Raw genomic sequence first — 14,958 nt, 5'->3', positions numbered from 1 at the left:
CAAAATGTGTAAAAAGTCAAGGGTCTGAATACTTTCCGAATGCACTGTATATACTGCGGTAATGTTGGCAATTACACTTTCTAAACCTCTGCAGTGTGTACATACTGTGGTACTGTCTAACACTCTCTCTGCAGTGTATCTATACTGTAGTACTAACTCTCTCTCTGCAGTGTATCTATACTGTAGTACTAACTCTCTCTCTGCAGTGTATCTATACTGTAGTACTGTCTCTCTCTCTCTCTCTCTCTGCAGTGTATCTGTACTGTAGTACTCTCTCTCTCTCTGCAGTGTATCTATACTCTAGTACTGTCTCTCTCTCTCTCTCTCTCTCTCTCTCTCTCTCTCTCTCTCTCTCTCTCTCTCTCTCTCTCTCTCTCTCTCTCTCTCTCTCTCTCTCTCTCTCTCTCTGTATTGGTGAGCTCATTGAGTGCTGATCTTTTTGAGTGGTGTGTTAATAAACAAGCAGCCCAGCACCTGAGCCAATAGGGAAGCACCTCCTTACCTTCAGGCTCTGATCAGACCCTACACCCAAACGAGGGCACTACGTTCATCCACCTCTGGCCTGCTAGCCCCCCTACCTCTACGGAAGCACAGTTCCCGCTCAGCCCAGTCAAAGTTATTCGCTGCTCTGGCAATGGTGGAACAAGCTCCCCCACGACGCCAGGACAGCGGAGTCACTGACCACCTTCCGGAGACACTTGAAACCCTACCCCTTTAAGGAATACCTGGAATAGTATAAAAGTAATCATTCTACCCCCCCCACTGGCTATCATAAGTTGAATGCACCAATTTGTAAGTCGCTCTGGATAAGAGCGTCTGCTAAATGACGTAAATGTAGATCAATAAGCCCTGTTCTCAGATCAGTCACTGCTCTAACCCGCCTGGCGTGTGAATGAGGACAATTAATCACTAAATGAGTCAGCAGACAGCACACCGCAGCCGCTCACACCTGGGTTCAAATACTATTTGAAATCATATTGAATACTTTTGCTGGGCTTGATTGCGCTTGCCTGGTGCAATGGAGCCAATAGAAGAGTAGCAAAACTGCAAACCCTTCCCATCTGCCACTCTAGGCAGGCTAAACCAAATGCTTAAAGTATTTGAAAGATTTTAAATAGTATTTAAACCCAGGTCTGCAGCCTATCAGAGTGGCATGACTCAGGATCGATTCCCATAATGAAGGAAATGTTTTCTATTGTTGGTTTTTGCCAACCAATAATGCAGTGATGTCATTGTATCGGTTGGTGAAGGCTGATGTTTTTGTTTAGCTATATATGACTAGAACTTTCCATATGCATTAACTGGTACAGTATGTGTTGTTGGGCATGACAAGGAGATTTGAGTAGTTCTATGCCAGGCAGAAACTGGCATTCAAACTGAAAACATTCAAATCCAACCATGACTGACGTAACCTCTCATACACAATCTCTTCTCTCCCTCTCTCCTCCAGCTGCCACCGTCTATCATCAACAGGATTCCTCCCTCTCCCCATGACCAGAATTCCTCCTCTTCTCCTTGGAGTCTCCTCTAACTCCAGGATGAGAAATTCATCTCTCCATGTCTGGCACGTTCGCTGTTCGCCGTCGCTCCGTTTTTCAGAACGGACAAACAGACTAGTGCTCCATGACCGCCACCAACAGCTTACAGAAACAATATGAATGATTCAGAAACACTTAAAAAACATTTTTAAAAATGTAATATAAACTAGACCTTTCTCCAGCGGATGATGTACTTGTTTTATGAATTTTGAAGTTTATTTTCCTTTGTGTTTTTGGTTTGCATGTAAAGTGAGAGTATGGTAACAGCGAGCATGTGGTAGTGTGATGAGTGTGCACCATGTGTGTTTGAGTGAGTGAGTGAGTGAGTGAGTGTGTGTATGTGTGTGTGTGTGTATGTGTGTGTGTGTGTGTATGTGTGTGTGTTTGTGTCTGTATGAGTGTCTATGATGTCTTCAAAGTAATATCAATAGTTGTCTGTTTTTATGCTACAGTGGATGATGGGGTTTACGGATTTGTTTTGGAATTTCATCAATTGCTTTGTGTCGACAAAACAATGTAAAGTGTGCCACTACTCCTGCTCTGTCAATCCCCTTCAGCAACAAGAGCTTTGACGTTTTCAATACACCCTTAACTGCATTGGCTTTAGTAGTGGGATCCAGTTGAATATATGGACAATAGCCTCCTGTACTGACAGAAGGACAGACGGACAGTGCGCGGCATAGGTTCTCTCATTAGAAAGCAGAGTGGACTCTCCGAGCTGAAGCAAAGACACGGCGGAACCATCTTTCTGGATTTTGAGCAGGGGATGTTTTAAAAGGATGCACCTATGTAGTCAACAAGGACTTGATGCTGGGGAGGTTGATAAGAAGGGAAAATCATTGGTCTCGTTTCATTTTTATTTTTTCAGATATGCACCAAATGACAGTCAGGTTTCATTCAAAGGACTTTTATTTGTATTTTTTTATACAATCGTTATAATCTGAATGTTTTTCCAATCATATGTGATGGTTCACATACTACAGATTCCTCCATCCTCCATTCCAGCCCAGCTCAATGCTCTTCTCTTTGGTGAAGTTGGGTTTTAATCCGTCAAGGAACTGTCATGTGGAAATATGCAAGAAATTTGAGGAAAGGAAAACAGAATGTACTGTATAATACTCTTTCATTTAGTTCATGATGAAACAACCTAACAAAACACAAATTAATGTTTGTCATTGTATGCATTCTGATGCAACATGACTAGCCATGTAGATCTAACATTCTTTCAATCTCTTTTTTTATTTTGTAATTTTTTGGGGTCATTCAATTGATTTTGTCAAGGATTTTAGGTATATGTAACTTATGTCATTATTTATGGTCTTTTATATCTAGTTTTTAAAATGATAGCAAAAGTGAAGAAAATGAAGGGTTGCCATATGGTGCATTCTTATTAAAGTAGAAACCATCCGACTGGGTTTGTTTCCTGCTTGTTATAACGATACACACACACGCGCGCACGTGCGCACACACACACTCCCCAGTGAGTTGGCAGTGAGTTCCCTCTGCGGCACATGAGAACAGATAGATCTATCTGACTGTGAGCTGCAGGTTGTGTCTCGGGCCACAAGGCGTCGGAGGGCTTTTGGCACGGTCGGTGTGTTTAATCAGAACAACATCTGTTTCCTGCGCTCATTTCCAGGGGCGATAAAACACAGATTGTCCGAGGCTTGTTAGGGAGAGAAAGAGGGAGAACTGAGGCCATTTTTAGAATGGGAGCTGAAGTACTGTATTCTCTGCCAAATGGTGTTTTACACGTTTCCTGAGGAAGCCCCATAACAAGGCATGCATATGTTAGCTAGGGAAGAATGATTGCAGAAGGAGATGCTTATTGGCTTTGAAGGGAAATTGAGTGGTGTGTGCGTGTAAGTATGTGTGTTTCTGTGTGTGTGTGTGTGTGTGTGTGTGTGTGTGTGTGTGTATGCCTGCGTGTGTGTGTGCGTATGCCTGTGTGTGTGTGTGTGTGTGTGTGTGTGTGTGTGTGTGTGTGTGTGTGTGTGTGTGTGTGTGTGTGTGTGTGTGTGTGTGTGTGTGTGTACTTGCAGGGTAATGTGGTGGGTCTTTGAAAGAAGACAGCAGAACATTTCACATTATTGGATTGAAGTTTAACAAGATCAAATTCCACAGAACATTCCTGTTTTAATGTTAAACTCCAGACTGTTGACCATTTTGAAAAGCAAGTCAGAACTACACAACCTTCACTGTTACTATTTTTATTTGTATTATTATTTTTGCATCGTTGGGAAGAGCTCGTTAGCTAGCGTTCCACGGTAAAGACTACACCACCCACCCGTTGTATTCGCTGCATGTGACAAGTAAAATGTGACTTGATTTGAGACAGATAGGAAAAGAGAGACAAGGAGAAGCAGAGGTTTGACACAGAGAGAGAGAGAGAGAGAGATGGAGAAAATGAAATAAATAAAACGAGAGACAGAAATGAGAAAGGGCTGCACAGAGAAAGTGAAAAGACAGAAAGTCAGAAAAGGAGGTGTAGGTCATTTGGAAATGCTAGGTCTCTAGTCTGATGGTCTAGGTCTCTAATGCTAGGTCTCTAGTCTGATGGTCTAGGTCTCTAATGCTAGGTCTCTAGTCTTCAAAATAAGCTAGGTAAGTCAAAGTCATCTTGAAAGCTGAGGTATTGACCAATGTTTTGGGACACAAGAGTTGGAATGCAGTCTCTCCTCACCACTGCTACTAGAAAATGACAGCAGTCACCACCACAACTCTCAATGACGTGGTTTCACCTCATTAGTTCTTCCCAATGACGTGGTTTCACCTCATTAGTTCTTCCCAATGAGGTCCAAGAACAGTCTGATGTATTGTGCTAATCATTCCTTTCATTAGGGAGAAGCTAAACTACACATGGCAGAAAAAGACATGCCAATGTTTACACCATTGTTATAATATATATGGCATTAATGTGGAGCAATGTACCATAATGTGAAATATGATACCATATTTTTTTTCATTAAAATAAATTAAATTTTTTTCTGGCATTTTTCTATAACATCTTGTTTAGATGTTTGACTATTTTGTTTGTGGAAAACATCTGAAATGCATGTTTTAGACATCACTTCATATTGAATCATTTGGACCCACTCATGTTGTCACTCAAACACAGAGTGAAAGTAGGGTGAAGGCTTGTGATTCAACATTCCCAGCCCTACCAACCCCACTTTTCCAAGCGATGTAATTAAAAAACCTTCAGATGAAGTGCTAGCTTCTCAAACTGGCTTAACTCTCCAACCCCTTACTGTCAGAGCCAAGGTTTAGATTGGAACCTTTTGTGATGTTACTCAATTTGAAGATCTGAAAGACAGACTTTGCTAGCATGAACCAGTGACAATAGTACACCACCTCTTCACATTGACATTGACGTTAACAGCATCTGCTGTGCAGGGACTCTAGAGTCTAGACTGGGTCCTTCAGTCAGGTCCCCACAATGTCATAATCATAACCCAAACGCTTCAACTCTAATCTCTGGACCAACATTATTCTCATGGATAAATCCTCGGCGAGGGAAGTGTTTTGCTGTTTCACAAAGCTGTCCAGGTGACTGACTGTCTCCCTTATTGACAGAGGAGAAGGAGTGGATGACTTTGGAGGGCGACTGGAGTGAAAATGTGCTATTATGATTCACAGTGAAATATAGTGCTATTATGAAGAAGGGGGAAATAGTGTGCTATTATGAAGAAGGGGGAAATAGTGTGCTATTATGAAGAAGGGGGAAATAGTGTGCTATTATGAAGAAGGGGGAAATAGTGTGCTATTATGAAGAAGGGGGAAATAGTGTGCTATTATGAAGAAGGGGGAAATAGTACTATTATGAAGAAGGGTGAAATAGTGCTATTATGAAGAAGGGTGAAATAGTGCTATTATGAAGAAGGGGGAAATAGTGCTATTATGAAGAAGGGGGAAATATCAAAGCTAAGCAGAACCAGTAGAAGAAAAAATGTAAACCCTGTTAGATTTGAAAGACCCCGGTGGGAAAAGTGCTGAGTAGAAACCCTCCCCTCCAGACATCAGGGTTTATTGATTGAGAGGCTTCCAGCACAGTGCTGCTGACTTTGTGGACACTCGCCAAGCTTTTACCTCTGATGGACAACAGAGAACAGTCTTTGTGAAAAACAGACAGAAACCCCCCCCCCCCCCAAAAAAACTGAAATGTAACAGAAAGACAGAGCATGTGTTAATTTAGATTGAGCTTTCTCTAAGTATTTAGTTCGGAGTTTAACGTTTGTCTTTGCGTTGCATTCATTTGACAGACACAGGAGACTGTAACTATCGCAGACCAACACCCGACAACATGAAAAAGCACTTATGGGAGTTCCTCCCCCTCTAGCAGCATCCCGGTCCAGAGGCACAGGTTTCCAGGACTCCCCACAGTGATGTCGGAAAATGAACGGAAGATGATGGAGGACCTAGGAACTTGACAAACAGGGAAAAATAGAACTCTGAAATGGAATGACAAAGCTACTGAAACTGGAACATCAGCAAAATAATACCAGCGAAGATGGAAGGATGAGATATTTCACTAGCGTGAAGCTCCCCTTCCCCTTGAGAGAAAGAGAAAGAAACCCGGGAAAATAAAAGGAACAAAAAAAAAGATCTATAAAAAATCTAAACTATAAAAAATCTTCTTTGTATGTGTCACGACTTGGGCCAAGGCTGCCTCTCCTTGTTCGGGCAGGCTTCGGCGTTCGTCGTCACCGGAGTACTAACCACTGCCGCCCCAATCATCATCACAATTGTCTTGTCTCGTTATCACACACACCTGGTTCTAATCCCCTAATTAGTCTGTGTATAAGTGTTCCCTCTGCCCCCTTGTCCTTGTGGGTGATTGTTTATTGTGAAGGTTAGTGAAGCTCGGTGGAACTTGTGTATTTTGTTAGAAGGGAGTATTTTTCCTGTGTGCCTTGTATTTTCCAGTGCACCTGTTTTGTGACCTGGAGTGTGTTTGACGCAGTTCTTCGTAAACCTGTATTTTGCGGATTAAAGCCTGTTATTCTGTGATTTACCCTCCTGCACCTGACTCTTTCAACACCACCTCATCACAGAATCACCCACCTCAATATGGAGTCAGCGGGAGAAGAGCGCATGCCTGGAGTTGTGGCACGGGTCCAGGAGCATTCCACGATGCTGGCCAGCTTGGGGGAAGCGAGACCAGCTGGCCAACCAGATCCAGCCACCTACACCCCAGCACCTGGAGGGATCCAGATATCCCGACCACGGGCATTTGATGGGACGACGGCACTGTGCCAGGGATTCCTCCTCCAATTGGAGCTTTACTTCGCCAGCATCAGTCTGGAACCATCGGAGCGGGAGAAGGTGTCCGTCCTCTGGAGTGGGCCAATGCGGAGTTGAACGAAGGAGGAGCCGCGTTGGAGGACTATAAGGAGCTCGCTTGCCTCTTTCGGGTGCTCTTCGATGGCGGGTGAGCGACTGGTCCATCTGAGGCAGGGGACGAGGACCGCGCAGGACTTCGTGTTGGAGTTTCGGACGCTGGCAGCGGGGTCCGGGTGGAACGAGCGGGCCCTGATCGACCATTTCCGGTGCCATCTGCGGGAGGACGTCCGACGGGAGCTAGCCTGCCAAGACACCATGTTGTCCTTCAACAAACTGGTGGACATGGCCATTCATTTGGACAACCTGCTGGCAGCCAGAGGATGTCCTGGTAGGGGCCTGCCCGTTTCCACCCCGGACGACTCGGATCTCGAGCCGATGGAGCTGGGTGGAGCCGCCGGCCGAGAGAGCGGAGCAGGACAGCGACAGTGCCACTCTGGTGGCACGAAAGGACAATACACTACACGTCGTAGTCAACTTTCTTTTGTGCCGGGAGGCGGCAGGCAGGGCACTCACGCATCACCCCAGGTATCGAACACCCACACTTGTTCAGAGCCCTCTGCTGCGCACTGTACCCTACCTTTCCACTTTCCCGATCTCATGGTAGTTCCCCAGTGTAAGGCGCTAGTCGATTCAGGCGCAGCTGGGAACTTTATGGACAGGGCATTCGCACGCCGTCAAGGCATAACATTGGTTCCCCTATCCATTCCACTCCCCATCAGAGCACTCGATAGTCGACCAATAGGGTCCGGGTTTGTCACGGAAGTCACGATACCAGTCACCATGATCACCCAGGAGACTAATTTTGAGCAGGTTATTTTTTCGATTATTGAATCTCCTGCTTTCCCTGTGGTGTTAGGTATCCCTTGGCTAGCACTCCACAACCCCACCTTCTCATGGCAGCAGAGGGCTCTCTCGGGGTGGTCGCGAGAGTGTCAGGGTAGGTGTCTAGATGTTTCCATTGGTGCAACCACGGTGGAAAGTCCAGACAGTACCTCCACCGTGCGCATTCCCCCTGAATACCTCGATCTGGCGCAAGCGTTCTCTAAAACGCAGGCGACTAATTACCACCTCATCGGGCGCGCGATAAACCTCCGGGTAGACGCTGTACCTCCCAGGAGTCATATATACCCCCTGTCACAGGCTGAAACGGTGGCTATGGAAACCTATGTCACCGAGTCCCTGCACCAGGGGTATATACGTCCCTCCACTTCACCCGCTTCCTCGAGTTTCTTCTTTGTGAAGAAGAAGGATGGTGGTCGGCACCCGTGCATTGATTATCGACCACTGAACAGGGAGACTATAAAATGTAGTTATCCTCTCCCCCTCATTCATTCGGTGATTGAATAAATGCATGGAGCACGCTTCTTCACCAAATTAGATCTCAGGAGTGCGTACAACCTGGTGCGTATCCGAGAGGGAGATTAGTGGAAGACAGCATTCAGCACAACCACGGGGCATTATGAATACCTGGTGATGCCCTGTGGTTTGATGAATGCTTCCTCAGTTTTCCAGTCCTTTGTGAACGAGGTGTTTCGGAACATGCTTGGTCGCGGTGTAGTGGTCTACATTGATGACATCCTGGTGTATTCCGCTACGCGCGCCGAGCATGTGTCCCTGGTTCCAAGGTGCTGGCCCAACTGTTGGAAAATGACCTTTATGCTAAGGCAGAGAAGTGTATGTTTTTCCAGGAGTCCGTCTCCTTCCTTAGATACCGCATTTCCACCTCAGGTGTGGAGATGGAGGGAGGTCGCATTTCAGCCGTGCGTAATTGGCCGACACCAACCACGGTTAAGGAGGTGCTTCCTTGGCTTTGCCAACTACTACTATCAGAGGTTTATCTGGGGCTTTGTCAAGGTCGCAGCTCCCATTACCTCCCTGTTGAAGGGTGGGCCTTCCCGGCTCCGCTGGTCTGCTGAGGCTGACCTGGCCTTCAGCAAACTGCGGGGTCTGTTCACCTCAGTCCCAGTACTGGCCCACCCCGATTCATCACTACCGCTCATAGTGGAGGTGAATGCGTCCGAGGTTGGGATGGGAGCTGTCCTGTCTCAACGCTCGGGTACACCACCCAAGCTCCGCCCCTGTGCCTTCTTCTCTAAGAAGCTCAGCCCGGTGGAGCAGAACTACGACGTTGGTTATCGGGAGCTGTTGGCTGTTGTCCGAGCCTTGACCATGTGGAGGCATTGACTCGAAGGGGCGAAACATCCTTTCCTCATCTGGACGGACCACCGTAACCTGGAGTACATCCGGGCAGCGAGGAGGCTGAATCCTCGCCAGGCCAGGTGGGCCTATTCTTCACCCGTTTTGATTTTACACTATCATACATTCCGGGTACGAAGAACGTGAAGGCAGATGCACTGTCCCGGCTGTATGACACAGAGAGGCCCAGAGACAACACCCCCATACTCCCGGCCTCCAGCATTGTGGCGCCAGTAGTATGGGCGATGGACGCGGATATAGAGCAGGCATTACGCACAGATCCAGCTCCGCCGCAGTGTCCAACTGGGCTGCGGTACGTGCCTGCTCTTATCCGTGATCGTCTGATCTTCTGGGCACACACGTCACCCTCCTCTGGTCACCCAGGTATCGGCCGTACAGTGCGCTGCTTGAGCAGAAAGTACTGGTGGCCTACCTTGGCTAAGGACGTGAGTGTGAACGTCTCCTCTTGCTCAGTGTGCACCCAGAGTAAGGCACCTAGGCACCTCCCAATGGGTAAGCTACAACCATTACCAGTTCCACAACGACCATGGTGTCATCTTAGTATTGATTTTCTGACTGATCTTCCCCTCTCCCAAGGTAACACCACCATCCTGGTCGTTGTGGACCGCTTCTCCAAGTCCTGCCGCCTCCTTCCTCTGCCCAGTCTCCCCACGTCCCTGCAGACTGCGGAGGCCCTGGTTACTCACGTCTTCCGGCACTACGGGGTGCCAGAGGATATCGTGTCCGACCGAGGTCCCCAGTTCACGTCCAAGGTTTGGAAGGCGTTCATGGAACATCTGGGGGTCTCGGTCAGCCTGACCTCTGGGTTCCACCCCGAGTCAAATGGGCAGGTGGAACGAGTAAATCAGGTTGTGGGTAGGTTCCTGCCGGGGGAGTGGTCGGTGTTCTTGCCATGGGCAGAATATGCCCAGAACTCTCTCCGCCACTCCTCTACTAACCTAACACCATTCCAATGTTTTTTAGGTTACCAACCGGTTCTGGCACCGTGGCACCAGAGCCAGACCGAGGCTCCTGCGGTGGATGACTGGTTTCGGCATGCAGAGGAGACGTGGGACGCTGCCCACGTTCACCTCCAGCGCGCCGTGCGTCGTCAGAAGGCCAACGCTGACCGTCACCACAGTGAGGCCCCGGTTTTCGTACCGGGGGATCGGGTCTGGCACTCGACCCGGAATTTGCCCCTCCGCCTGCCCTGCCGGAAGCTGAGCCCGCGGTTTGTGGGGCCGTTCAAAGTCCTGAGGAGAATCAACGAGGTTACGTATAGGTTGTTACTTCCCCCTGATTACCGTATTAACTCCTCGTTTCATTTGTCTCTCCTCAGGCCGTTGGTGGTTGGTCCGCTCCAGGAGTCTGAGGTACGGGAGGTTCCTCCACCTTCTCTGGACATCGAGGGGTCCCCGGCATACTCTGTCCATGTCATCCTGGATTTGAGGCGTCGGGTGGAGGGCCTTCAGTACCTCGATGTCCAGAGAAGGGGTACGGTTCGGAGGAACGGTGCTGGGTCCCGGTGAGGGATTTCCTAGATCCCTCCCTGTTGCAGGATTTCCACCGTCGCCATCCGGCTCACACTGCTCCGCGTCCTCCTGGCCGTCCCCGAGGCCAGGGTTGGCGCGCTGCTGGAGCTGCGCGTCAGTGGGGGGTTACTGTCATGACTTGTTCGGGCAGGCTTCGGCGTTCATCGTCACCGGAGTACTAACCACTGCTGCCCCAATCATCGTCACAATTGTCTTGTCTCGTTATCACACACACCTGGTTCTTATCCCCTAATTAGTCCGTGTATAAGCGTTCCCTCTGCCCCCTTGTCCTTGTGGGTGATTGTTTATTGTGAAGGTTAGTGAAGCTCGGTGGAGCTTGTGTATTTTGTTCGACGGGAGTATTTTTCCTGTGTGCCTTGTATTTTCCAGTGCACCTGTTTTGTGCCCTGGAGTGTGTTTGACGCAGTTCTGCGTAAACCTGTATTTTGCGGATTAAAGCCTGTTATTCTGTGATTTACCCTCCTGCACCTGACTCCTTCAACACCACCTCATCACAGTATGTATTTCTCCTTCCAATAACCTCTGAATATGTCCCCCCTAAATGGGAGGTTGGTTCCTCCCCTCCTTCCCTCCCTGGGAGACGCAACGAAACTTGTGTTTACGAATTCTGTGTTCGTCACCTCGTAAAACATGTCAGTTTTTAAACATGCCATCGTCCACACATCTGTCTGAGAGCTGGAGGGAGGATCAGGATAACATGGACCCAGAATTCAGTGGTTATATCTTCCTGGCTGCAGTTGATCCAAGATGGACGCCACTTGGCAATTACAGCCATAGACATATGCCTATAACAAAGCGACAATAGACTTCGACAAGGGAAACACTCAACACTGGATACTCATCAAGTCTTGCCGCCCAATGACTTCACACAGCATCATACATGTCCCCAGAAGTGACCAAACACAAAAGTGGTCAATAAGTTGTTCTTCACCTGCTTTCTGTCTAGAGAATGGACACTACCTCCAGTCGTATTATCCCTAGTGATTGCTTGTGTGTATGCTTGTGGACTTGGAGGTTTGTCAGTGTGTCCAGGACCAGGCTAATATTACCTCCAGGCCTGGGGGTCTATTCAGCCAGCCGGCCGGCCGTAAGGCTATTCCCAGATAAAGGTGAGGGGGGTCAGCCACTTGACCACTCAGTGGCTCCTCAGCTCCTTATCCTTCTGCTGCAGAGCTGGCCCCACCTGATATCCTGACCTCTGACCCCTGTGGTAATCTCCAGAACAAACCACTTTCCCCTAACACTGCTGTCTGTCTGTCTGTCTGTCTGTCTGTCTGTCTGTCTGTCTGTCTGTTTGTCCAGCCCATTGACCTGCCTCTTCAGCACACAACTGGAAGGTGGGGAGGGAGGTATGTGTGGGGTGGTGGTGGTGGGGTGATTTTGAATAATTCGAAGATTGTGTGTGTTTGTGTGTGTGCGCGTGCGTATGTGTAGGTTCAGGGTGGATTAGGGTGAGATCCCTGCAGGCCAACCACAGGTTAATCAAGTCACCCCCTCCTCTCCTCCACTCCTCCCTCTCCTCCAATCCCACTGAACTATCTCCTGAGGTTAAATTAGTTTGGAATCTTGTTATCACAGAGAAAACAGTGCAGAAATACCCCCTGATAATAGTATGAGAGAGAGAGGGTAAGTTTCTTTAAAATAATCATATTAATTATGAAATTATGAAAAATATGAATAACATTCCACCCAAAAAGGCCAAAGAGGGCGTTTTTGGTCATTGACTGCAGGAAAGGGCTACGTAACCTACTGCCTTCATCTGTGATTGAAATGCACTATATACAATATCATGTGGTGGACATGAAAACATTTTTCATGTGTCTGTCACGAATTTCGCATAAGTAATTTGTGTCTATTTCACAATAATTTCTGATAGCGGGTTGACACTTTCGATCTCTGTGTTAGGGATAGTAAGGAAGGGAGTGGTTTGTGACACAGAACAGCAGCCGCTTACCTATATGTCAGTTCATACCACAGTTACACCTCCAACACCGCCAAAACATCTGCTATGCAGATGAGAGCCAACGCGGGTTAACGCTCGATCTGATTGAATCGCGGGCATATAGACAGTATTACAAGACAAAGAAAGAGGAAGAAATGTGACGACAGAGAGAGCTGGGCTGAGAGAGATTCAACACAAACATTTTCACTTATTCCAATCCACTCTTTCACTCTGAGGAGAACGGGAAAGAAGTTAAAAACTAAAATATGAAAAAGAGAATGACAGAGAGAAAGAAAAGGCACCTTGTGACACACAAACCATCCATCATCGAGTGGTTTGAATCTGATGGTGAAAGAAAGGAATATAGATTGACTGAGACACACAAGACTAGTAATACCACTGAGAGTCTGGCTCTGCTTTTCTGTTCAACAAGGCTCAGACCTGGAACAGTGACAACAATAAGATTCCTATCGGCCTAACATCTGAGCATATCCCTCCTCAAACACCCATTCTTAATCCCTCCGCTTTCAGCGGTTGGAGAATGGAATTAAAATAGTGCCTTCTTCAGGGGAGTGTGGTCTGACATACTTTGATAAGATCATGAATTGAGAATCGTCTATGGTTGAAGCTCTTGTACATATGGGCCCCTTGCATGCCATGTTTCCTTCTGTGTGTGTACAGGGATGTGTGTGTGTGGTTGTATGACAGTTTGTGTATGAGTGCATGTGTGTGTGTTGGTGTGTGTGTGTGTGTGCACTATATGTGTGTGTTTATTTGTGTTAGATAAAAAGTTTACCCCCTAATTTAACCGTATCCCTTAACAATTTATGCGCTCCAAACTCCCATACCTCCACACCCTCAGTCTGGGCATCTATACACCGACTCAGAGTGGGGGAGTCTGGGGTAGAGTTAGAGCTAGGCTGGGCTTGTCACCCATACCTAACCCCATCCACTGGTTGTCTCCCCCTGTACTGGCTCTGGCTGAATGATTTATATTAGCCCTGCTAACCCAGTCCACTGGTCCAACAACAATACCAGGCCCAGAACCAGGCCAACAGGCCGCAGTATGTGAGAGGCCTTCCTGTGGCCCTAGAGACAAGGTAAGAATGTGTCTGTGTGTATTAGTATGAGAGTGTGGGTTTGTGTGTGAAAGTGGGAGAAAGTTTGGGTTTGTGTGTAAGTGAGAGTGTTTGCATGTTTGTGTGTTTTAGGATGAGATTGTGTGTCTGTGTGAGGTTTAGCACGTGTGCATGTGTAGGTTTGTTTGTGAGTGGTACCCTTGTTTACCATCTTGCCTGTGTATGCGTTTGTGAATCCATGTTCTAAGTGGATGGACTAGGAATGTAAATCAGGTGAGAGATAGTCAGTTGATCCCTCTCTGTTTACTAAGAGGCTGTAGGTCTATTCTATAGGAGGTACACACGTTGAAGGAGTCCGCTCTTGGCCACAATGAGGTTAGCATTAGGGCTAATTGAATGAAAAGGGCTGTGTTATGGCTCACCGGTTAGCCTGCTAGCGCTGTTTCAACTCATAGCACTGCTCAGCTCAGTCCATTAAGTGGCTATAAAAGGGCCTAAGCACCACGGCCAGGACTGACTACAGCACTGGAGAAATCCAGTGCCTTGCGAAAGTATTCACCCCCCCCCCTTGGCATTTTTCCTATTTTGTTGCCTTACAACCTGGAATTAAAATTGATTTTTGGGGGGGTTTGTATCATTTGATTTACACAACATGCCTACCACTTTGAAGATGCAAAGTATTTTTTTTTGTGAAACAAACAAGAAATAAGACAAAAAAACAGAAAACTTGAGCGTGCATAACTATTCACCCCCGCCCAAAGTCAATACTTTGTAGAGCCACCTTTTGCAGCAATTACATCTGCAAGTCTCTTGGGGTATGTCTCTATAAGCTTGGCACATCTAGCCACTGGGATTTTTGCCCATTCTTCAAGGCAAAACTGCTCCAGCTACTTCAAGTTGGATGGGTTCCGCTGGTGTACAGCAATCTTTAAGACATACCACATATTCTCAATTGGATTGAGGTCTGGGCTTTGACTAGGCCATTCCAAGACATTTAAATGTTTCCCCTTAAACCACTCAACTGTTGCTTTAGCAGTATGCTTATGGTCATTGTCCTGCTGGAAGGTGAACCTATGTCCCAGTCTCAAATCTCTGAGGTTTCCCTCAAGAATTTCCCTGTATTTAGCACCATCCATCATTCCTTCAATTCTGACCAGTTTCCCAGTCCCTGCCGATGAAAAACTCTGGGTGTTCTCGGGGTGATGAGAGGTGTTGGGTTTGCGCCAGACACAGCGTTTTCCTTGATGGCCAAAAAGCTCAATTTTAGTCTCATTTGACCAGAGTACCTTCTTCCATATGTTTGGGGA

The 14,958-nt window shown here is 47.2% G+C and overlaps 1 protein-coding gene across 1 annotated transcript in view; it reads left to right on the top strand.

Annotated features, from left to right (window-relative positions):
• The window catches only part of LOC121567702 (ephrin type-A receptor 4), a 60,411-nt gene extending 57,466 nt beyond the window's left edge, over positions 1 to 2,945 (top strand). The window contains exon 18 of the mRNA XM_041877927.2: positions 1,451 to 2,945. The gene's annotated coding sequence lies outside the window, so the exon portion shown is untranslated. The remainder of the gene's footprint in view (positions 1 to 1,450) is intronic.
• The last annotated feature ends 12,013 nt before the right edge of the window (positions 2,946 to 14,958 follow it).

The sequence above is a fragment of the Coregonus clupeaformis genome, chromosome 6 (assembly GCF_020615455.1).
Source record: "Coregonus clupeaformis isolate EN_2021a chromosome 6, ASM2061545v1, whole genome shotgun sequence".
Lineage (NCBI taxonomy): Eukaryota > Metazoa > Chordata > Actinopteri > Salmoniformes > Salmonidae > Coregonus > Coregonus clupeaformis.
This window is presented reverse-complemented; position numbering and strand designations above follow the sequence as displayed.